This window comes from Dipodomys spectabilis, unplaced genomic scaffold (assembly GCF_019054845.1).
Source record: "Dipodomys spectabilis isolate Male_0828 unplaced genomic scaffold, ASM1905484v1 ptg000457l, whole genome shotgun sequence".
Taxonomy (NCBI): Eukaryota; Metazoa; Chordata; class Mammalia; order Rodentia; family Heteromyidae; genus Dipodomys; species Dipodomys spectabilis.
In genome coordinates, this window is record NW_024871134.1 from 3,104,913 (window position 1) to 3,128,318 (window position 23,406).

Here is a 23,406-nt window from a genome sequence, read left to right on the forward strand (position 1 = left end):
CCAAAGGGAATGTCAGATTTATGTAGCAGGTGGAAACGAGGAAAGGTCATGTGGCTCATATTCTCCCTGCTTTAGGAAAACTTAAACCTTAATCTTCCCAAATGACTCTTACTTCTAAAAACACTAAGTGGTTCTATGACCTCATCATAAATATATGTGCAGTTTCCTTTCTATCCACACTTGGTCATTATGTTAACCCTTTGCATAAATTAAGAAATTGATGTTGAACTAAATTAATCTTATTTGTATGGTGCCAAAGAATGCAATTAAGTTCTAATGATATTTTTGATATTGTTATCTATCTCATGATATAATGATATACAGAGGTATAACACTAAGTTGCTTCCTCTGTGTGTGTGTGTGTGTGTGTGTGTGTGTGTGTGTGTGTGTGTGCTGGCAGTAGGGCTTCAACTCAGGGCCTGGGCATTGTTTCTTAGCTTTCTCTCAAAGCTAGCACTTTATCACTTGAACCACACCCTGCTCTGGATTTTGGGTATTAACTGTAGATAAGAGTCTCTTGGACTTTACTGCTTGCGGTGTCTTTGAACTGTGATCTTCAGATCTCAGCCTCTTGACTAGAAAAGATTAAAGGCAGGAGCCACTCCTGCTGGCCTCCTTTTCTAAGAGCAATCACTCTGAAAGGTAGCTGGATGTTCAACCAGTTTTGAGTCCTCCCTCTGGGGCCATGATTCTCAGCCTTATTTGTGCTTTGATTCTTAGTGTTAAATGTGCCCAGAAGTGGTGTCACTCTAAAGCCTTGGGGAAGAAAAAGTGGACTTCATCCATGGATATTGCCATTTTCCTGTCACTGACTAGAGAGACAGACTTCTGAGATGATCTGATCTTTGAGACATAAAGAAATAGAGCTGTGAGCAGGATGTCAGTAGCTCATGCCTATAATCCTTGATTCTCAGAAGGCTAAGATCCAGAGGATTGCAGTCCAAACCTGCTTGGTCACAAAAATTGGGCTGTAGACATGGTCCAAGTGGTAGACCACCACATGAAGAATTCTCACACTTGCATGTAGCCTTGAGTTGCATTACTATACCAGCAAAGAAAAAAACAACAGCAACAAAAAGCTTCCGAACTTTATCTTTGACCACTGAGAGTTTGGCATTCAACTAATTAATAGTATAGATTTTCTTTAAAATGTATGGTTTATGCATGAGGGTTTATTACAGAATCCATTTCTTTACAAAGATCTAGATTGTGCCATCTGCAAAATTCACTGTGGAGTAGATTGGATCATTTATTCGCTCAGTGAGTACACTGTTATTGATCGATCTGATACCACCACCAACCAGATTTTGCTGATTTTCTCTTCTCCACAAAGCCAGTCACGGCCCAGCACGCACTGTAGATTTTGTGTGAAAATGTGAAGTCATCACCGTTCTTTGGATTGCTAAAGTTTTCTCTTATATTTCATTTCAGCTTACTTTAAATGATACTTTTAAACCGTCGATCATATAAACAGGGACTGAACGAGCAGAAAATCTTTCACAAAAACAAAAGAGCAAAGCACGTTTTAGCTACCCCTGGCCCTTGCTATTGCTTACAATGGGATCTTTCCTCTCAGAATGGCCCATTGAGTTTCCTTATGAAAACTCATTTTACTCTGATGAAAAGTTCGCCTTAATTAATTCAAGTGAATTCCAAACATTATAAAAAAAATCCATATGTTTTTGTTTAATGGGTAAATTGGTAAAGAATTGCCATTTTCCTGAGTCCAACTAAACAAAACAAAAAAATAATTTATTTCTTCCCTTTCTCCAACTGACAAAAGTCAAAAACAACTTGACGGTTCAGGGGTTTTGAATTCAGGGGCTTTGGATACCAGTCCTCTTATCAATGCCTCTACTGTAGCTGGTATAGGAAGCACTTAGCACCTGCATAGCCTGTCTTGTTAGAGAAGATGGCATCTCCTAAATGTTTATCTTGGCTGGCCTGTAATTCTTATGATTCCTTGCATGATTTCAGATAGGTACCACCATGTCTGGCCCAGGGTAAAATTATTGAGTTTACTTTTTCACATAAATTCTCATGCTAATGAAAAAGCTTCATGCTTACAGAAGCTACCATTTTAAACTCTCCATTCTTCACCCCCGGCTCTTTGCACTTTCTAGAACTTGTGCTGATTTCTCAGGAAATTTTACGGCAAATAGAGGCAGATGCATCCTATGATTCTTTTATCCAAACCTAGAAATTTGCAGCATCAGTGGTCACACCTCTAATCCCAGCCTCTCAGCAGGCTACGTTCTGAAGATCTCTGTTTGCAGTCAGTTCAGGTAGAAGTCTGTGAGACACTTTATCTCCAAATACCCAGCAAAAAAAAATCCGAAGATAAAGCATGACTCAAGTGCTAGAGCCCTGGCCATGAGTGAAAAATCCAAGCAAGAGGGCAAAGTGCTGAGTTCAAGCCCCAGAACCAGCACAAAATCCTTAAGAAAAAAAAAAAAAGGAAATTAGAGTAAACCTCAGAACAGACTATGGGCTTAGGGTGGTTATGTCGATGTACTTTAATCAGAAGAAAGAATGTACTCCAGTCACAGGGTGCTTTTGAAAGGGAAGTCATTCTTGAGTGAGCAAGGCATACACAGGAATTCTGTATAATCCTTTCCTTTTGAACTAAGCCAAAAACTGCTCTAAATAATTAAGTCTTCAGGGAAGTGAAGACCTGTTTCCTGAAGACTCTCCACCCACGGGGCATAGCCTACTTTCTACCTGTGCTTTCTATCCAGACTCACGATTCTCACCTGGTCTTGATCTTTGAGAACTTTGCTTAACAGATGAGTCACATTTCTTACAGAATCACCTAATATTTTATTAACTTTTTAGCTGCAGGGTGTCAACAATATCAGAACTTTTTTGTTGCTCAAAAAAATAGAACCTTCCAGGGTTTCATTTCTGGATGGTTATTTTGCAGTTTTGCTTTCAGAAGGGAACTGCCTAACAATTTTCATCCCAGTGTGGACAGAAGGAAATTTACCCAGGGTGGATGAACAAGACAATTTGGGAGTTGGTCAAATGATGGCACAATTATTTGAGGTGAGGCATTTGGGGTTAAATCTTCTCAGGAGTTCATGTCTAACAAACAGACAGGCAAGTGGATATGTTCAAAAATCGACTCTAAGACTTTGGATAAGTGAAATGACATGAGCTGAAATGCTCACAGGGTAACACTGGCTTGTCCTGTGGGAATAAGGTAAATCAGGCATTGTTTGGAAATAGTAAATCCAATTTAGGAAGCTACTGAAATTAATCTAGCAGGAACATGGAGATGAATTAAATCTGGATTTTGTGGTCAGATCTGCAACTAATGTGGGGGAGGGTCAAAGGTCATGCAAGGGCATTGAACCTGAAGCAGAAAACGAATTTGCTTTCTTGAGACAGGTCTGGGATGAGGAAAATTGAATACACAAGAGCTTATTGTTTTATTAAGATGAGTGTGGTCCAGGCAATGGTGGCTCATCCCTATAATCCTAGATATTCAGAAGGCTAAGATCTGAGACCAGAGTTTGAAAACAAGGACAGGGAGAAAAGGCTGTATTTACCTCCAACATAAAGCTGAAAGCAAATTATGGCTCAAGTAGTACGTAGAGTGCAAGCCTTGAGCAAAATAGCAAAAGCATGAAGCCTTGAATTCAAACCGAAAGACTGGTACACACATACACAGAGAGAGAGAGAGAGAGAGAGACAGAGACAGAGACAGAGACAGAGACAGAGACAGAGACAGAGACAGAGACAGAGAGACAGAGACAGAGACAGAGAGACAGAGACAGAGAGAATTTCAGAGACATATTGTACTCCTAAGTTATTATGATAAGAAAGAATATGGCTTGTATGTTTGGAGATATTATCTCAGCTTGCATACACATTTCAGAGTTCACAGGAATGCAAGTAGCCTATAAAGCCAAGGCACTGATTAAAATTGAGAAGGAAGAAAGTAAAGAATAAAAGAGAGGCTGTTGAAAGGACTAGCTTTGGGGGAAATGAAATTTTTAGGAAGTCAGAGTTTCTTGGCCATCCTGTGAGCACAAACAGACAGCCCACATTCCCTGGGGTCTTTGGTGTGCTTTCTTGCATAAATTCAGGCCTTAGAAGTGATCTTTCCCCATTGCTGTGAACTCATTTTTGAGGTTGCTTCTATAATAAAATGGCATTATCCCAATGCTGGCTTCAAATGAAGCTCAAATTCAGCTTCTTGTGTATTCATATATCATTTCATGGCTTCTGGTAGAAATGGGCTTCAGGGCATAGGAAGTTGTCCTGAAAATGATCTGAAGATATTTGGTGTTTGGAGATCCCTTTACTTTTGAGGCTGTTGGAACATTGCTCATTTGCATCCATAAAGAGTAAGGTTATCATTTAGTTTTGAACACTGGCCAGGTCTTGACAGTTCCATTTGTTTTGGAGTGTGACTCTCCTTTCAAATATACAACTCACTTGTTTCAAAGGACGTTTTTGTCTCTTACAAAAAATAATCTTTAATTTATTATCTTAATTTTACTGATGCTACTTTTTATGTCTTTGAACCTAGCTTTTAATTTTAATTTAAAGTGCAGTTGAAAGTTCTGCATGGGTACTTCATGCCTATGATCCTAAGTTACTCAGAAGGCTGAGAACTGAGGATCAAAGTTCAAAGCCAGCCTGGGTAGGAAAATCTAGGAGACTCTTATCTCCAATTCACCACAAGAAGCTGGACTGGGAGCTGTGACTCAAATGGGACAGCATCAACCTTAAACACAAAAACTGAGGGACACTGTCCAGGCTCTGAGTGTAAGCCCCCGAACCAGCACACATGTACACACACACACACACACACACACACACACACCACTGGGAAGGGGATTTGTTTGAGAGGCTAGGGGAGGTAGCTGTTTTGAGAGCAGGGGCAACCTGGATTCAGCTGAGATTTGGTGTCCAAGACAAGTTGAGGACAATGAAATCTGTTGAAATTGTTTTAAGGAGGAGGCGAGGAGAGTGATGAAGGCGGTGGATTTGATGGGGGACAGTGTATATGAGTATGGACATGTCATCATGGAACAACACGCCCCTTGCACAACTAATATAAGCCAATAAAAATCTAAAAACAAGCGAGATAAGGAAATGTTGCCCAATTAAAATTGAAAGTAGCTAACTCTTTCCTTGTTAAGTAGTGAAAGGCTGTGCTGATATATTTACCCCACAATTTGTCTCTAGATAAAAAGTTTGAAATTTTACCTGAAAAAAAAAATCAACAAAAGAAAAAACTCTGGAGGCAAAGAATAGCTCACCTCTCTAGCAAGGACAATGAATGAAACTCCAGGACAAAGGACAAAATGAAGGAAGGAAGGAAGGAAGGAAGGAAGGAAGGAAGGAAGGAAGGAAGGAAGGAAGGAAGGAAGGAAGGAAGGAAGGAAGGAAAGAAGGAAGGAAGAAGGGAGGGAGAGAGGGAGGGAGGGATGAAGGGAGGGAGGGAGGGAAGGAGAGAGGGAGGGAGGGGTAGAATTATATTAATTTGATATTGATAAAAGTATTGAGGCCTTTAATTCAAAGGGAGAAACAACACATGGGAATCAGTGAAAATAATTCAAATTCTTCATTTTGTACTTTCATATTTATGTAGGTTTATATGTATTAAGTTTATATAAACTATTGTTCTTAACTGTTATTGTGATCAGAGAAATTAACACAATATAGAATCTTCTGGCAATTTTAGATGTTGTTAAGTTTTACTGTGTTGTTTATGGTATTGTGAAACATAACCACGGTGTTACGTACCAGATCTTCAGTCTCTTCATCCAGTATAACTGATCTTTTCCTTTCTCTTATCCTTAGTTGTTACCAGCCAACTCTGTTTCCACAGGCTTTACTACTTCAGATTCTCACAATATTGAAACCAGAGAGCCCATTTCTTCCTCTGCCTGGTCTCCCTCAGGCAGTCTGTGCTAACAGGAGATGAGATTGCTTTCTTAGATAAGGCAGATTAATATTCCATCATGTGCATGCATGCACACCTGTGTGTTTGTATCATTCCAGACCTCTGGGACATGATTATGAGACCAAACTCACCACATGCTGGTGTACCACAGGGAGCTGATACGCAAACAAAAACCACAGAAAACTCACTGAAATAAGAGCAGAAAATGTCCCAAATTAGGGGTTCCATGTGGACACAAAGGTCCAGGAGGCCTTAAACTTCAAATAGACATGACTAGTCAAGACTCATTCCATGTGAACATTACAATGCCAAAGTCTAGAACAAAGTGAGAGTTCTAAAAGCTATAAGACAGAGGGTCAAGTTACCAGTTCAAAACATCAGAATAATGGTGGCCTTCTCAGCAGAAACTCCAGAGTTCAGAAGGGCCAGGAATGATGTGTCTCAACCCAAGTAAAGCATTAACTGGTATTAATATATTTAGCAGATTTTTTTAAAAATCAAAGGAGTAATAAAGGTCTTTTAAGGTCTGCATCATTGATGTAATTCATGAGCACTAACTCAGCATTGTAGAAGAGCCTAAGACGAATTCTACACACAGGTGAAGAAGAATGATGTACACAATCACTAGACCTGAGGAAAAGAAAATAGAATTCACTAAAACAATGGATAAACAGGGCTGAGTGAGGTCGCTCATGCATGATGGAAACCAAAGACCATTAGGGATCTGTTAAACTTGTATAGCCCAATAAATAGAAAACTCTCTAGAAGAAATAGATAAATGGTTTTGCAGTAGTTAAAATACTATTCAAGGGCTGGGAAGGCTGATCAGTGGTAGAGTACTTGCCTTGCATACATGAGGCCCTGGGTTTGATTCCTCAGCACCACATAAGCAGGAAAAAAAAGCCGGAAGTGGTGCTATGGCTCAAGTGGTAGAGCACTAGCCTTGAGCTGAAGAGCTGAGAGACAGCGCCCAGGCCCAGAGTTCAGGCCCCACGATCAACCAAAAAAATTAATAATAAAATAAAATAAAATACTATTCAAAATAATGGTAAATTTTGCATCCAAGTATAGTGCAAACGTCAGGCATTTTCATTAGAGTTAAACAGAGTGAGGAAAAGAATGCAAATAACAAGCAAAAAAAAAAAAAAACCCAAACAACAAAACAGGATGCGCATGAAGAGGATTAAACTCAGCAAAGAGATAAAGTGACAAGAAACCAGAATTATCTATCTGGTGGATCAACAAATTCTGCTACACTCATCTCTCTGTTTAGCTAGAGAATCGAGCTAAGTTCATATAGGAAATGTGCTCTCTGGTTCCAATATTGTGAGTATCTGAAGTAGTAAAGCCTGTGGAAACAGAGTTGGGTGGCAACAACTAAGGATAAGAGAAAGGAAAAAATCAGTTATACTGGAAGAAGAGACTGAAGATCTGGTACGTAACACCATGGCTATGTTTCACCATACCATAAACAACACAGTAAAACTTAACAACATCTAAAATTGCCAGAAGATTTAATATTGTGTTAACTTCTCTGATCACAATAACAGCTAAAAACAATAGTTTATATAAACTTAAAAGTTAGGAAAAATAATACATATAAACCTACATAAGTTAATATGAAAATACAAAATGAAGAATTTGAATTATTTTCACTATGTGTTGTTTCTCCTTTTGAATTAAAGGCCTCAATACTTTTTTAAATTATTATTTATTTTTTTTATTGCGAAAATACTGTACAGAGGGGTTAAAATTACATGGGCAAGATAATGAGTACATTTCTTATCAAGCATTGTAGCCTCCTCCATTGTTTCCCCTACCCATCTCTTCCCATCCTTCCCCAGCCCCCCAATCGTCCTCCCCCCTCCCCCACCCCTCCTGCACCAAAGTTGTAAAGTTCGTTTTCAACATAACCACTTGTACATCTCATTTTTGCAATGGGTCTACCTGTATCCCTATTTAAATGATTTGTTTTCCCCTTCCCCTCCACAAATTATACTGACATCAAATACAGTGAAAGCAGGGGTTATACCGTTGGGGAGGGACATACAAAGCAACAAAGAAATAATCTTATAAATGTGTTAGAAACAATCACATGAAAGAAAAAAACATTTGAATACATATCTTAGGTTTCATTTCCCTAACATCAACTTAAATGACCTTTTCTGCTTGACTCAGACATATAATAGTTATTGCAAATAAGGGAAACCATGGGACCTATGTTTCTTTGGGCCTGCCTTACTTAATATAATTTTATCCAAGCCTTTCCATTTCCTAACAAATGGGGCAATGTCATTCTTTCTGATGGAGGCATAGAATTCCATTGTGTATATATACCACATTTTCTTGATGCATTCATCTACTGAGGGGCATCTGGGTTGGTTCCATATCTTAGCTATAGTAAATAATGCTGCAATAAACATAGTCATGCTGGTAGTTTTAGTGTGGTCTTGTTTGTGAACATTTGGGTAAATGCCCAAAAGTAGGATTGCTGGACCATATGTAGAGTCTTTTGAGGAACCTCCATACTGCTGTCCAAAGTGGTTGAACAAGTTTACACTCCCACCAACAATGCAGTAAGGTTCCCTTCTGTCCACATCCCCTTCAGCATCTGTTGTTATTAAAGTTCTTGATATAGCCATTCTAACTGGGATGAAGTGGTATCTCAATGTTGTCTGGATTTGCATTTCTTTTAAGGCTAGGGAGGTTGAGCATTTTCTTCATGTGTCTATTGGCCATCCTCCTTTCCTCTTCAGAGAAGTTTCTCTTTAAGTCTTTAGCCCACTTATTTATTGGGCACCTCAATACTTTTATCAATATCAAATTAATATAATTTTACCCCTCCCTCCCTCCCTTTCTTCCTTCCTTCCTTCCTCCTTCTTTCCTTCCTTCCTTCATTCATTCCTTCCTTCCTTCCTTCATCCTTTGTACTGGATTTTCATTCATTGTCCTTGCTAAAGAGGTGAGCTATTCTTTGCCTCCAGAGCTTTGGGTCTTGTTGACTTTTTTTTCAGGTAAAATTTCAAACTTTTTGTCTAGAGACAAATTGTGGGGTAAATGTATCAGCACAGCCTTTCACTATTTAACAAGAAAAGAATTAGCTGCTTTCAATTTTAATTGGACAACATTTCCTTATCTCGCTTGTTTTTAGATTTTTATTGGCTTATATTAGTTGTGCAAGGGGCGTGTTGTTCCATGATGACATGTCCATATTCATATACACTGTCCCCCATCAAATCTACCTCCTCCATCACTCTCCTCGCCCCCACCTTAAAACAATTTTAACAGATTTAGTTGTCCTATTTGCATACATAATTATTCCTGTTCACTTGTATCCACCCTCTCTTCCCTGCTCCCATTGCTTCCTGAGGCCTGCCTGATGTAGGCTGCTGTATTTTCTTGATGCCGCATAATGTGTTTGAATTGTACAAAAAGGCCTTCCCATTGCATGTCCTGTGCACGCACATCTACTCAGTCAGCTTGCTAGCTTGCTCCTTCCTCAAACCTTAACAACCCTCAGTGACTTCCTTTAAGCTATCTGTATTCAGAGCTACCATTCATTTTTGGTATTGTTTCTCTTCTACTATATTCTCTTCCCTTACCCCTCTATGGGCCCTGAAGCAGTTCCACTACATTCTGGATGTGTACATGTAGGTACGCATCTCTCCACCTGTGTATCATTCAGCAATGTCTCCTGCTTCTCAGTATTGCTTTCGGTTGAGTCTGATAATCAAAGGCTTTATCATCCTTATGGTCTCATTAAAGACCTTGGTAAATATATTCATAGTTTGTTTTTGAAACTTCCATCGTATCAAAAACTGTAGCCCAATACTATTTGTTGAAATATTCCGCATGAAGTTTATCATTACCGTGTACCAGCATTGTCTTGTCTGAATAACTCAGAATGATATATGACCTTGAATGCCTTTTCCAAAGTGGGTCTCTAGGTCGAAATAAGGATCATGTTTGTTCTCTCCTCTATGTGGTGTCTGGTCTCTCAGACTCATCTTCCCTCCAGGACAGGGAATGAAATTGAGCCCCACTCAGGGGAGAAGAGGAGGAAAGGCACCCTTGTATGGTGAAGGCCGCCCACTATCTCCTTTCACATGCGGGGAAGGGCGGGGAGCGATATGGCTTTGCAATGTTTGTAATGAAAGAACTAAGAAATTCATTTTTCTTAGATAAAACAAAGATCCTGGGTTTATATTGACTTTTTACACCATATTTCTATTAAATTGATGTCTCCTTGCTTTCTTCTAGAAGAGGAGCTTCTTGGCAAATATTTTGTTTGTTCAGTTTTGCATTGGCCCAGTGGCTTGAGCTCAGGACCTGGATGCTTCAACCCCACCCCACTGCCTTAGCTTTTTGCTCAAGGTTAGTGCTCTTCTACGGGAGCCACAGCTCCACGTCTGGCTTTTTGGTGGTTAACTGTAGATAAGAGTTTCAAGGACTTTTCTTGGATAGGCTTTGAACCTTAATCCTCAGATCTCAGCCTCCTGAACAGGTAGGAATTGAGGTATCAATACCCAATGAGACAAACTTTTATGATCATGAGTTGCAGAGATTGAGATGTGAATCACATTGAGTAATTTTTGAATAGATTCCCTGTCATATATTGAAGCATATTCATTAAGACCAGGAAGGAATAAATGCTATATCTTACACCTTTCAGTAACTATGAAATACAAATACAGTTTAATTTCACTAAAAACCTTTTAGCTGACAAACAATTTCACGAGGGACAAAGTCTTATTGAACCTGGCAGTTGTGGAAAACTCTCAGACTTTCTTGGACAACGTCCTTAATGTCATGTTCTGAAATGAGTAGCTATCAATCCAGGGCATAACTCAAGGAAAATGAGAGGAAAAATCTATTTTTGTGTCTAATTCATTTCTGAAACACTAAATCATACAGGCTTCAATTATTAAACACTATATGGTTAATGTTTTGGAATGAGAGATTTGCCTGTGACTGTGAAATCTGCAGTCTCATTGGCGTTGAACCAGGGGATGCCCTTGGCTTCCTGGCTTTCTGGAGAAGTTCTGTTCTTTGCTATTCTATGTGTTGGCATATATACAAGCAAAAAGTAAAAAAAGATAGAAAGAAAAAAATCATGAAAGGAAGAAGAGTAGTATTTTGCATCTGAAGGCATGGCAAAATATTAGAAAAAATAGCACAACTTCTCATGAAGCATTGAATATGAACACTACTCATTTTGCTGGAAATTCAAATGTTTCCAATGGGCTCTTACAATATTTGTATTTGAAATTGAAAATATCTCCTTAGATAACTGGTGGCTCATACCTGTCTGTACTCCTAGATGCTCAGGAGCCTAAAATCCAAGGATCATGGTTTGAAGCCAGCTCAGGCAAGAAAGTTCATAAGACTCTTATCTCCAATTAACCACCAAAAAGCCATAAGTGGAGCAGTGGTTCAAATGGTAGAGTGCCAGCCTTGAGCAAAAATTGGTCAGGGACAGTGCCCAGGCCCTGAGTTGAAGCCGCAGAACTGGCACAAATTTTTTTAAAGAAAATATATCCTTAAAAATACAGTAGGTATAATTGAAGTTAGCTTCTGAAAATAAAATATTTGAAAATCATAATCATAATAAGTTTGAAAACTAAACTTTCATACTAAAAGAAAACAGAATGTTCTTCACTTGGTAGTCAAACTTGATTTTTCATTAAAATATTTTCACCCATTAAGCCATTTTTTTAACTAAAGAACGTGTTTCCATATAATTGTTATATGATTTTCTTTTTATTAATATGCTTATTTTTCGCTAGTGTTGAAGATTGAACTTAGGGTCATACATACATTGGAAAGCATGGAATCACTGACTTAAAACCCAAACCATGACACTCTTTTATTAAAATAAATTTGTTATTTTGTTAATAGAACTTAGTTTTCATCTTAATGATAGGATATTTTGCTAAATAAAATTTAAGGAGACATACTAATTTCAGACAATTATGTATAAGTGATTTCTCTTCTCCATCTTCTTGTTTCTGTGGGTAAAATTCTCTTCTCTTACCTCTATTCCCTTCTTGGGAATCTAATGAGGAAAAGCATACTCAGGTGGCCCAAATCTGGCATCCTGGTTCAAAACCAGCCTATGAAGAAAAGTCGGTGAGACTCTTGCTTCCAAATCAGTAACAAAAGGCCAGAGGTGGAGCTGTGGCTCACATAGAGCAACAGAGTTGAATGAACAGGCTCAGAGATAGCACCTAGTTCCTGAGTTGTCCCAGCACTGGTACACACACACACACACACACACACACACACACACACACACACACACACACACACAGACCTCATTTCCTATCTTCCAAGATTTTGTGGTGTAACGTGTCAGTAGCTTGACAGGTTCACCAGAACTTTCCATGGGTAACTGTAATATAATTTAAGCACAACCATTTTACAAAGAAATAGTAAAAGATCACGAGAACACTCATGTGATGGGCAAAAGAGACCATACAACATGCATGTGACTGTAAGTATGAGTTCATATTCATGAGATTGAAATCTAACTGTTAATGAAATATAAAAGGTCCCTTGGGAAGTGGCTGGCTTCCCCGCCCTAGCTTTGACACTAGATTCAGACAGAAAGTGAAATACCCACCAGTGTGAGCAATCCTGTGAAGGCCAGATTCAATTTCAGGCAGGGAGAGAAATAGCTGCCTTGTGGTATCTCCAAAAAGTCCATCTCGGTGCATAATACATCCACTCTGTCTCTTTACTTCCAATTGGAAGTGCAAGTGCTATAATTCCTCACCCAGGCTCTCTCGTGGGAAAGGAGTAGATTAAAGATCTAATCTAACAGATATGAGTGTGGAAAGATTTTCTGTTTCCAGATCAGCCTTTCTGCCTATCAGCCAGTAAGTGTCTCTTGCTTTGTGGATTTTTGTGGAAAGTAGGATCTTCTGTGTTTACTCAATTATCTACTTAGATAATCTCAAAACCACTGTCCATTTGTAGTTGAGTTTTCCCTGGAAAATCCTCTGACTTTCCTCGGTATATCTCCATTCTCTACAGATATTTACTGTGTTGTCAAAGTCAAAGAAGGCCACTGTGGTGGCCACTAAAAATTGCATAATTCGAGATGACTTGGATCGAGTTGTTAATAAAACCTCAAATTGATTTAGCAAGTTGATAGTGACAGACCTTGCTTGAAAACTTTCTCCTGAGCTGTGAAGAGATGTGAGTCATCCACAAAGGAGGACAATTCTGGATCTCCTATAGGACATATGAAGGCCAGGAAGTTGAAGATTGAGATGGAAGTGGAGTGGCAATTATACAAGTGTGGGTGTTTGTGCTGAGGCGTGCTGGATAGCGTCACTTACAACTTCATAAAATTCTTCCTTATAAAGGCTTACTATGAAAAGTGCTGTGAAAATATTTCTGTTAGTAACTTAAACGCATAAGAAAATACGTGGGCTTCTATTGTGTGTGTATGTGTGTATATCAGTCTATCAACACATCTGTTCATCTCCATGAGAGGTTCATTGCATGTGTTAAACTATAATTTTTAGTGTTAGTCTATGAAAATGTTTATTTCTTCCAGGTAGAGGAGAAAATACGTGAATGAATTCCACACAAGGAAAAGGGAAAACAGAACACTTGGCCTCTGGTGTATTTGCTGTTTAATGGAAACATGAACTGGAATGCTTAAGGGAAAGGAGCAAGAAAGGTGGTGGACAGGACAAGGGGTATTTTTGGGCTGTGTCCATCTCAATCACCCACACTGGAGAGAAAAGGAAGCACTGTTTCCCTCTTGCTGACAGTGGAATCTTCTAGTATCCACAGGCATCGCCATCTTCTTTCTGATCCTGGCTCAACCCATGAGCTGTGCGGTGACATAAGAAGGCCAGGCTTCTGTTTAGCTTTAGAAGGACTGAAGGGAATGTGAGCAGTGAACATTCCAGGGGTCTTGCTGAGATCTCCATCTAGCAGGAGTTCCAGAATCTTGCACTGCTGTCCTTGAAGCTATTTCTTAATGAAAGTTGTCTGACTTATGCAAAATGTACCAGGTAAGAAAGCAGCTATCATGACAACATGAGAGAAATGTACATGCGGTCCGTGCTGGGTCAGGTCAGAGACCCCATGTAACTTACAACTTGGATGCTGGGTGGAATGAAAGTGTACACGGGTATTAATTGAAATATAGTAGGTACAAGGAGGCTGCAAGTAGTGTATTTTCTTAGAGAGGCAAATCAATTTCAATAAAATGAAACACCGGGAAGCAAGTACTCCTCAAAAGGGGTGGGGTGGGAGAGGGGGAAATGAGTGGACAAATGAAGAGAAGAGGGGGGAGTGCATTCCAAAATCTAATGCATATCCGACAAAATTAAGAAGAGCGAGGGAAGAGGTGGGTTGGGAGGGATGAATGAAAATGCTGAAAGGGATGACATTGATTGGGTATTGTATTCATAAACTGCTTTGTTAAAGGGCAACTCTTCTGTACAGCTACTTAAAGATAATCAAAAAAGTAAAAGACTATGTACAAAAATGAAAAGAAGGGACTTGAAAATAGAGATTCAGAGCAGAAATTACTTGACTACTTAATATTTCACTAAGTGACCTCATTGATGGTAGACTCGGAGAGCCATTGAGCCTTCGAGGAGCAATCTCACGAAATATCTAGAAGGAGAAGAAAGTACACAGGATCTACAGATTCCTGGACATATAGATTTGTGTCTGCCGTGAATTGTGTCTACCAAGAATAAGGATGACTTCTTAAGGGCTGCAGAGCAAACTGAGGTTCGGTCTGTCTGTGAGGATTATTAGAGTGTGGAACTGAGCCATGCCTTTCAATACCCGCACAGAAATGACCACAGTCCTTATTGCTCAGGAGGAAGCATATGGATACGGTAGTTATCACATACGATTCCATATACTATTACATGAAGCTCACCACAAGATAAGAGTAAGTTAACGGAGCATCTGTGATGGTACAAAGTAATTCCTTGTGCCATTATAGTACTCCAAAAATCCTACTAAAGAAAAACATCTTAGACCAGTATATGGCATGAATGACAGATGAAATAGTTGTAATTTTTGCTTTCAGTTGTACTAATGGGATTCCATTGACCATGGGAGTGTTTGAGCTCTGGGCAGTTTGATCAAGTCACCCCTTCCTCCCCTCTCCCCACCTCTCCCATCTCCTCCCATCCCCTCCAGCAACCTGGGTCCATTTCAATGTGAACATCGAGTATCCTGACCTCCTTCTCCCTCCCTCCCTCTCTCCACTCGTCTTCCCCCTCCATTAACTCCAACCTCCTCTGACAAAATATATTTTAGCTTCCTGGTATTCATTTTATGAAACTTTAAGTTAGTTGTATGCACTCTAGGACTCCTCCACAGCATATACCATATTTTACTAAATATTTGTGTTTATATGTATATGGCCAGCTATATGTTCTTATATGTGTTTATAGTTTAGATCCAATCTCCACATCTGAGTGAAAACATGCGTACTTGGACTCTCTGAGTCTCATTTCATTTAACCTAAGGTTTCCAGGTCCATCTATTGCCCTGAAAATGATAGAAAGTTATTCTTCCTGATGCATGACTGTAATTCCAATATAGAACTACAAAATTCATGTATATATGAATATCCATATATATTCATAATGGAATGGACTTTTACATATATTTTCATATAACTATATATGCATTACATGTTTGCATGTATTTATATATCATATATATATGATTTAATGATGTTCTTTCAGACCTCCGTTCATTTTAAATGAATTTTTTTGGAGCTCTGTAATCATTTTTCCTTCATTTCACACACACACATTCTAAGACACACACACACACACACACACACACACACACACACACACACACATACACAGAATGCACAGTATGCGCCAAATACTCTACTAACCTGAAATGATACAGCATTGGACAGAATAGGAAAAGATTCTTTCCCCTAAGTAGCTTAACTTTTACTTGGTCAGCGATAATGTACAAATGAACATATAACTCATACGCTAGACTGGAAGTCGATATGGGTTATGGCACACCATAAAACAAAGAGTGGGAAAAATGTATGGTTCAAACAATTATAATATTAAATGTGTCAAAGCCTCATTTTTTTTCAAGCATAACTTAGTGTAGATTAGTCATGTTTTCACTGTCTTAAACCTGATAAGTGAGAGTAGGCTGTGTGTAATTTAGCACATTGATTTACAACCATCAAAGTACCACGCAGCATCCATCTTGGAAACTCTTCCAAGTTATTTGGGCCTGAGATTCACTTATCTATGAAGTCTCATATATATAGAGGTGAAACTTACATAATTGATTAGAAATATTCAGATAGAAACCCACTCATGCTCTAAAATTAAATCTGCAACCCGGTTGTCAATTAAGGAAAAAGTAAACTGAGTCTTGAACACCGGGCTTCTTGCTGTCTGTTAGCTTTTCCACTCATGGCTGGGATTCTGCCTCTGGAGCCAAATCTCCAGTCCTGCCTTTTCCCTGGTTAATTGGAGATGCCAGTCTTTTCTCCTCACCCTGTCTTCAAGCTCAGATTTCAGCCACCTGAGTAGCTATGATTACAGCTTCGAGCCACCAGCATTCATCAACTCATTGGAGAGAAATTATTGCCTTGAGAATGTTTGCAAGCTCTAGTCTGTGTCTCATGTCGCTTGCTTTCCTCTCAGTGTGTCTCCTGAGGACCTTTTCCCTGCTACCCTCTGTATAGGTTTCCAGATATTTTAGGAAACTTCTATGTGTAGAGCAGGAGTTTAATCCACCATCAATCTATGGACCTTTCAGTCTATAATAATTCCATCCAATGCCAATGCTGTTCTCCAAATGTGCAGCAGAGGAAACAGGCACTGCTCATGTTTGTGAGAGACTGCATGGTCTTGCTTGGTGATGTGTGGACGGCACCCTGCCACGGACATGGGTGTGTTTGGCATAAACGTTGTGGCCTCTTTGGAGCGGAAGCCATGTGCCCAGAAAGCAGCCTGGGGGAGGGACTCTGCCTCCTCTGCTCCATGGTATTCATTGGAAGATGTCATGAAAACAGGCCACCCTTTTAGTCCCTTTCCTTGTGATGTATTTCCACTGACTTTTAAATGACCGTTTTGTCATTGACTTTTTTGCTCTTGTTAAAAACAAACAAACAAAAACCTTTCCAGTTATTTGGAGCATTTCTTTCCTTGATAGGGAATAAATATATTAGTAGAGAAGTTCAAGGTCCACAGTTTGGAGAATTGTCTTGAAACTATGATTGAACTTGACCATTCCAACCTTCAATAACAATAAATCGATGAAAATAAAACTTAACAACACTCATTGCTATCACACTCATTTTTCTGCCTTTTAAACATTCTAATTAATATTTTATAACCCAAAGTACTAAATTTTCAGACACTATCTATTTCACCACAATTTCTATCACATTAATTAAATGGTGTTAAAAAAGAAAATATTTCAAGAAATAACCACTAGGTTTTAACAAAGGTTTACATAAATATATATATATATATATATATATTATATATTAGCTAAAGTATTACATTGTAAATGCTAATTAAAGATTTAAATAGCATGCTGCTTCTTTGGTAAGTACTCTCAACAGCTGAACTACATTTCTGGTTCCTCATATACTGTTTTAGGACCATATAATAATAATATATATATATATATATATATATATATATATATACATGGGAGAATAGAATGTACATTGGCTCGATAACTGTAATTATATAGCATAATAAGTCAGAATTTTCAAAAACTTAGAAACTTAATAGTTTTGTTTGTTTTATGCCCTACATAATAAAAATTTAAATATTGTGTGTGGTTAGATATAAATATATATGAAATTGGTCATGTATTGTGGACTTTTTGTTTATAATTAATGGAGAAAAATTGGCTGGCATGATGAAAGAAATGGTTATTTCAGCAAAGTATACATAAACCCAGTTTTAGAATGTAAAGTAAGAAAAATATTGAATTTATGTAACATTGCTACCTTCCAAAGCTTATAAAATGTGCTGTATGAAATTAGAAAAGCAGTTCAAAAGAATTAGAGATTGGCTTTTGTATGTCGATGTTTATTTTTGCTCAGATAGAGCCTTTGAGACCAAATTTATTCAAGCAGTTGTTTATTCTTTTAAGCAGGCAAAATACGTTTCAAATTTATTTGATCATTGCCAAATGCTTGAATAGTTCATATATCAGAAATTCAGCAAATAATACCTTTGAGCTGTCTCTCTGCTTGTTAGGCCATATCGGATTTCTTGGTCCAGTGTTTTTGGAGATTTGTACTCCTTCCAAGTTCAGTGTAAAAATTACTCTAACCTTATGTCTTTCAGAACATGGAGTTTTGTTCTCCAGAGAACTAATGCACAGTTGGATTATGTTTTCAATGTAACTCCAATAGTGAAGGAAAGATACTTTCATTGGCATTTGCTTATTTCCAGAGACTGAGACTTTTATATCGACAATGACAGTGCCTAACGCATAGCTTGTTCATATATATGTTGTGGTGATTAAGCAAATTGTACACTAAACACTCAGGGAGTATTTTTCCTTCACTTTCATGAACATAAAAATAAAATCAATTCTCATATGAATTGTTTAAATTAGAAGCCACCTTTTCCCACTAGCTCTGATAATCATTTTTATTTCATGTTTAGTACATTTCCTTGCTTATTCTCCATGCGGTACTGTATTGTATTCACATTGTACTGTGTTATCATCTATAGACACTTGAAAGTACACAGAAAGGTGTATGTAGCTTATTTCCAAATGCAATAAAGCAATGCTATGTGGCACCAAGACTGCTGTCAGATTTTGTAACCCTGAGACCTTCAGTCTGTGTCCTCAGGGCTAAGAGTAGACAACTGTGTACACCAAATGCCTCAGAGTTCCATGCCATGCATTGTTCAGAATCAGCTGTAGTTTTAATTAAGAAATTCATCAGCAGCAGGATGCAGATATTGAACCAACCCAGATGCCCCTCAGTAGATGAATGGATCAAGAAAATATGGTCTATATATACAATGGAATTCTATGCCTCCATCAGAAAGAATGACATCACCCCATTTGTTAGGAAATGGAAATACTTGGAAAAAAATATATTAAGAACACTAAGCCAGAAACATAGGTCCTATGGTTTCTCTTATTTGCAATAACTAGTATATGTCTGGGACAAGCAGAAAAGGTCAAAAGCTAAGTACATATGACCAGATAAGATGAACTTAAGTGAAATGAACCCCAAGATAGGGACACAAGTGGTTTTTTCTTTCTTGCTATTGTTTCTAATGTATTTAAGGTAGCAGGTGATTTTTTGTTGCTTTGTATGTTCCTCCCCCACAGTATAACCCATTTTCACTGTATTTGATGTCAATATACTTGGGGGAAAGTAAGGGATAAAACAAACTGTTTAAATAGGTATACACGTGGATCCATTGTAGCAATGAGATTTACAAGACTCTATGTTGGAAAATGAGTTTTACAATTTAGGCTGGGGGTGGGGTGGGGATGTAGTTGTAGAAGTGGGAGGGAAGGGATGGTAAGGGAAAACAAAGGAGGAGGCATCAATGCTTGATAAGAAATTTACTCACTACCTTACTCATGTAACCATAACCCCTCTGTACAGTATTTTCACAATAAAAAAACATAAAAAAGAAATTCATGATTATATTGGTGTGGAGTTGTGATATTATAACAATTGTTTTATAAATAGAGCCAAAAATCTTCAAAAGACTAATAGAATGGGAAGAGATAGATAACGAAATGTGTAATGTTTTTAAAGTATTTGTGCCCTGGCACCAGGGGCAGATGACCGTACTCGTACTTGGGAAGTTGCAATATGAGGATGATAGTTCAAAACCAGCCGAGACCCTCTTCTCTAATCAACCAGAAAAAAGTAACAAGTGAAGGTGTGACTCAAGAGGTAATGCTCCAGCTTTGAGCAAAAAATGCTAAGGGAAGAGCTTAGATCCCGAGTTCAATTTCCACTGCCAAAACCAAAAACAAAATCAAGCAAGCAAGCAAACAAACAACAAACAAAACCGTGCAGATGACACTGGGAAGTTTATAAGTGCAGATGTGTTATTCATTGGCTCTGCCTGTTAATATAGAGGATGTATATGGTAGGGGGAATTGTGATGAGATATGCGTGTTCCTCTAAAATCCCAGAGAGCCTCAGAGCTGACTCTTAGGAGTGAAGGCCTCAAAATAGCCACCATGCTCCAGAGAGGTCACTAGTCTGGACCAGGATGCCATCATGGCATGCTGCAACATACTTCCCAGGAATTTGGACCTTGATAGTCATCGAGGGAGGACTGTGAGAAGATGCAGAGAGCAGGCGCCATCTGTAAACCCCAGACACTACATGTGCTGGCACCTGGAGACCTGAGCCTCCAGAGCCACAAGAAAACAAATGTCCAGTGTAGAATCCTCCAGCATGCAGCTCAACCACAGCAACCTAGCAAGCCAGCACAAGCCCTGCGGCAGCAAGAGAAAATCTGTATTCTCTGTAGACATCAGCTAGACTAGCTAGAAATGTATATCTTTTTGCTTGCTCGTTCTCATTTGGAGAAATCTTCAGAGGCACATGGAACAAAGCTAAAAGGTCATCAGTGTTATCAGGATATTTCTACAGCATCTGTGCCCTTCCTGCTTATGCTCTTTTATTAGAGTAAGGAGAAATAATTTAAATATGTTATCTCTATCATTAAAACCATATTGACGATGTTCTTTTTAATTGAAAAATTCAATTAAGTGTTCCCCAAATTGTGTCAATACTAGCAAAACATGAAACTAACAAGTCTAGAATGACTTCCTTCATTAAGGGACAACCATGTCCTATGCAGGACACGGTGGCTGCCAGTTCCAGCAACCAGGGAGGTCTTGTTTCAAATTAACACACACACACACACACACACACACACACACACAAGAACATTAATTTAATGTTCTTAAGTTTATGCTAAGATTTCAAGCGCAGGCCACCAAGCCCATGTGGTTACGTTTTAGACAACACTAATACCAAAAGCTTTGCTTTTGAAGCAGAAAATGTCTCATTCACAGATCCTCTTAAGATGACTTCTACTGATCTCCTTCCTAAAACCAGGAGACCGCATGGAAGTGGTCTGTCACTGACTGGCTCTGTGGATACTCATTCTGAACTTCTCTTTCCATGATGTAACTGCAAAAACTTATCTGAATCTCTAAAATGGGGTTTACAAAGCCAGGGTGCTACTCAAGAGGCTGAGCTCTAAGAATCAAGGTTTGATGGCAGCCTGGACAGGAAAGTCTGTAAAACTCTTCTTTTCAATTACCCAGCATGGAGTCACAAGTAGCTTTGTGGCTGAAGTGGTAGAGCATCAGTCTTGAAAGACAAAAGCTGAGGACTCAGGCTCTAAGTTCAAGCCCCAGTACTGGCACAAAAACAAACAAAAATAAAAATTTTATCAAAAGATGAATAGGAAAGAAGTAGAAAAATAGAAGAGTTGTTACCAGAGACTTGAGAAAATACTGGGCACGGGGTACAGAAGAAGGGTGGATCAGAGAATGCAGAGTTATCATTTGAGAGGAGAAATAAGTTCTGATCATCTGAGTGATGAACTTAATTAACAATTGCAGAATAAGAAAGGGGACTTGGAATGGCTTCCCATGAAGCAGCACTGAGCTTTGACTACCCATCACTGCATGATAGGAACACAGATTAAACAGCACATGTACCCCACATAAACAATTATTATGACTGTTCTATATAAAGGGTATTTTAAGACACTATAGACCTTTATTGCATAAAAGTTTTATTTCACAATGATGAGCAATTTGTGCTTCCTCTTTGTCATATGTATTTGATTGCCAGTAGGAATGGTTAAATATGAACTATTCACTAGTAATGTGATGTTACTCTAAATTGACTACATGCTTCTCTATGCTAAGAGGTAGCCAAACAAGGGACAGCTAAAAAGTACACTGGGAAAGAGGTTTCTTTCTGCCCCTCTTTCTCTGCCTTCCCCTCTTCCTTAAAGACAAAAACTTGATTTCTTTCCTTTAAGCATTTGTTATTGTTTTTATAAGGTGATGTACAGAAGGTTTACAATTACATAAATCAGAAGATATTTCCTTCTGAACAATGTCACCTCTACCCTCACTCTATTATGCTGTTGGTGAGAACATAAACTTGATCAACCACTCTGGAAATCAGTATGGAAGTTCCTCAAAAGACTAAACATAGGGGCTGCAAAGTTGGCTCAGTGGTAGAGCGCTTGCCTTGCATGCCTGAGGCCCTGGGTTCGATTCCTCAGCACCACATAAGCAAAAAGAAAAAAACCAGAAGTGGAGCTGTGGCTCAAGTGGTAGAGCGCTAGCCTTGAGCTGAAGAGCTGAGGGACAGTACCCAGGCCCAGAGTTCAGGCCCCACAACCGGACCCCCCTCCCCCCCAAAAAAAGACTAACCATAGAGTTCCCCTATGACCCAGCAATCTCATTCCTGGGCATTTATCCAATGGACCACAAGCAAGGCCACACTAAAGCCACCAGCACAACCCTATTCATTGCAGTATTGTTTACCATAGCCAAGATATGGAATCAACTCAGATGTCCCTCAGTAGGCCAATGAATCAAGAAAATGTAGCATATATATAATGTAGTATATATACACAATGGAATTCTATGCATCTATCAGAAAGAATGATACTGAACCACTCACAACAATATGAAACGATTTGGAAAATATCACATTAGCCAAGTAAGCTAGACCCAGAGAAAGATAGGTTGCATAGTTTCCCTCATTTATCCTAAACAGAATGTGCCTATAAATCTACAAGTAAACACACCAAATCGAAAAAAAAGAAAAAATATATTGGGCATGATAAACGATAAAGTTTTAATGTAAGAGAAAATACAAGATATTGGTGCTATTTGATCCTATTTGTGATGCTGTTTTCAACACATCTGTGGAAATGAGGCCATTGCTGAATGAAACTATTTCTCATTTTACTCATTTAGTGTCACTGTTTCTTTATCTTGATTTGTAATAATGAAATATAGATAACCCTTGGTGGCATGAGTGGACTGTCATCTCTCAAAGGAGAGACTGATGTGAATTTAGGTTAAAATCCTAGGGCTTTGACAGGAAAGCCAAAATAATAGTAATGCTGACACTCCATTTGTACAGATCTTATTTGGCACAAACTTGCACAGGTGGGTAGGAATTTTAAGAGAAGTATTTTCAGAGGCCATTCAATGAATCAGAGTCAGAATGCCCACTTCATCACTCACTTCTTGGAGAGGCACCAAACACTACCAGAGAGATCAGAGCAGTTAAACAGGCTCTTTCCTTGTGTCTGAAGAAGCAACATCCAGGTAAGACATGAGCAAGGTAAGAAATGACTGATGGTAAATATGCTTATTAGAAGAGAAATAAGACAATACATAGGTGCAATTGGCATGGACATTCAGTATGGAAGATGGCAGTTTCTCCAGTCTGTCTC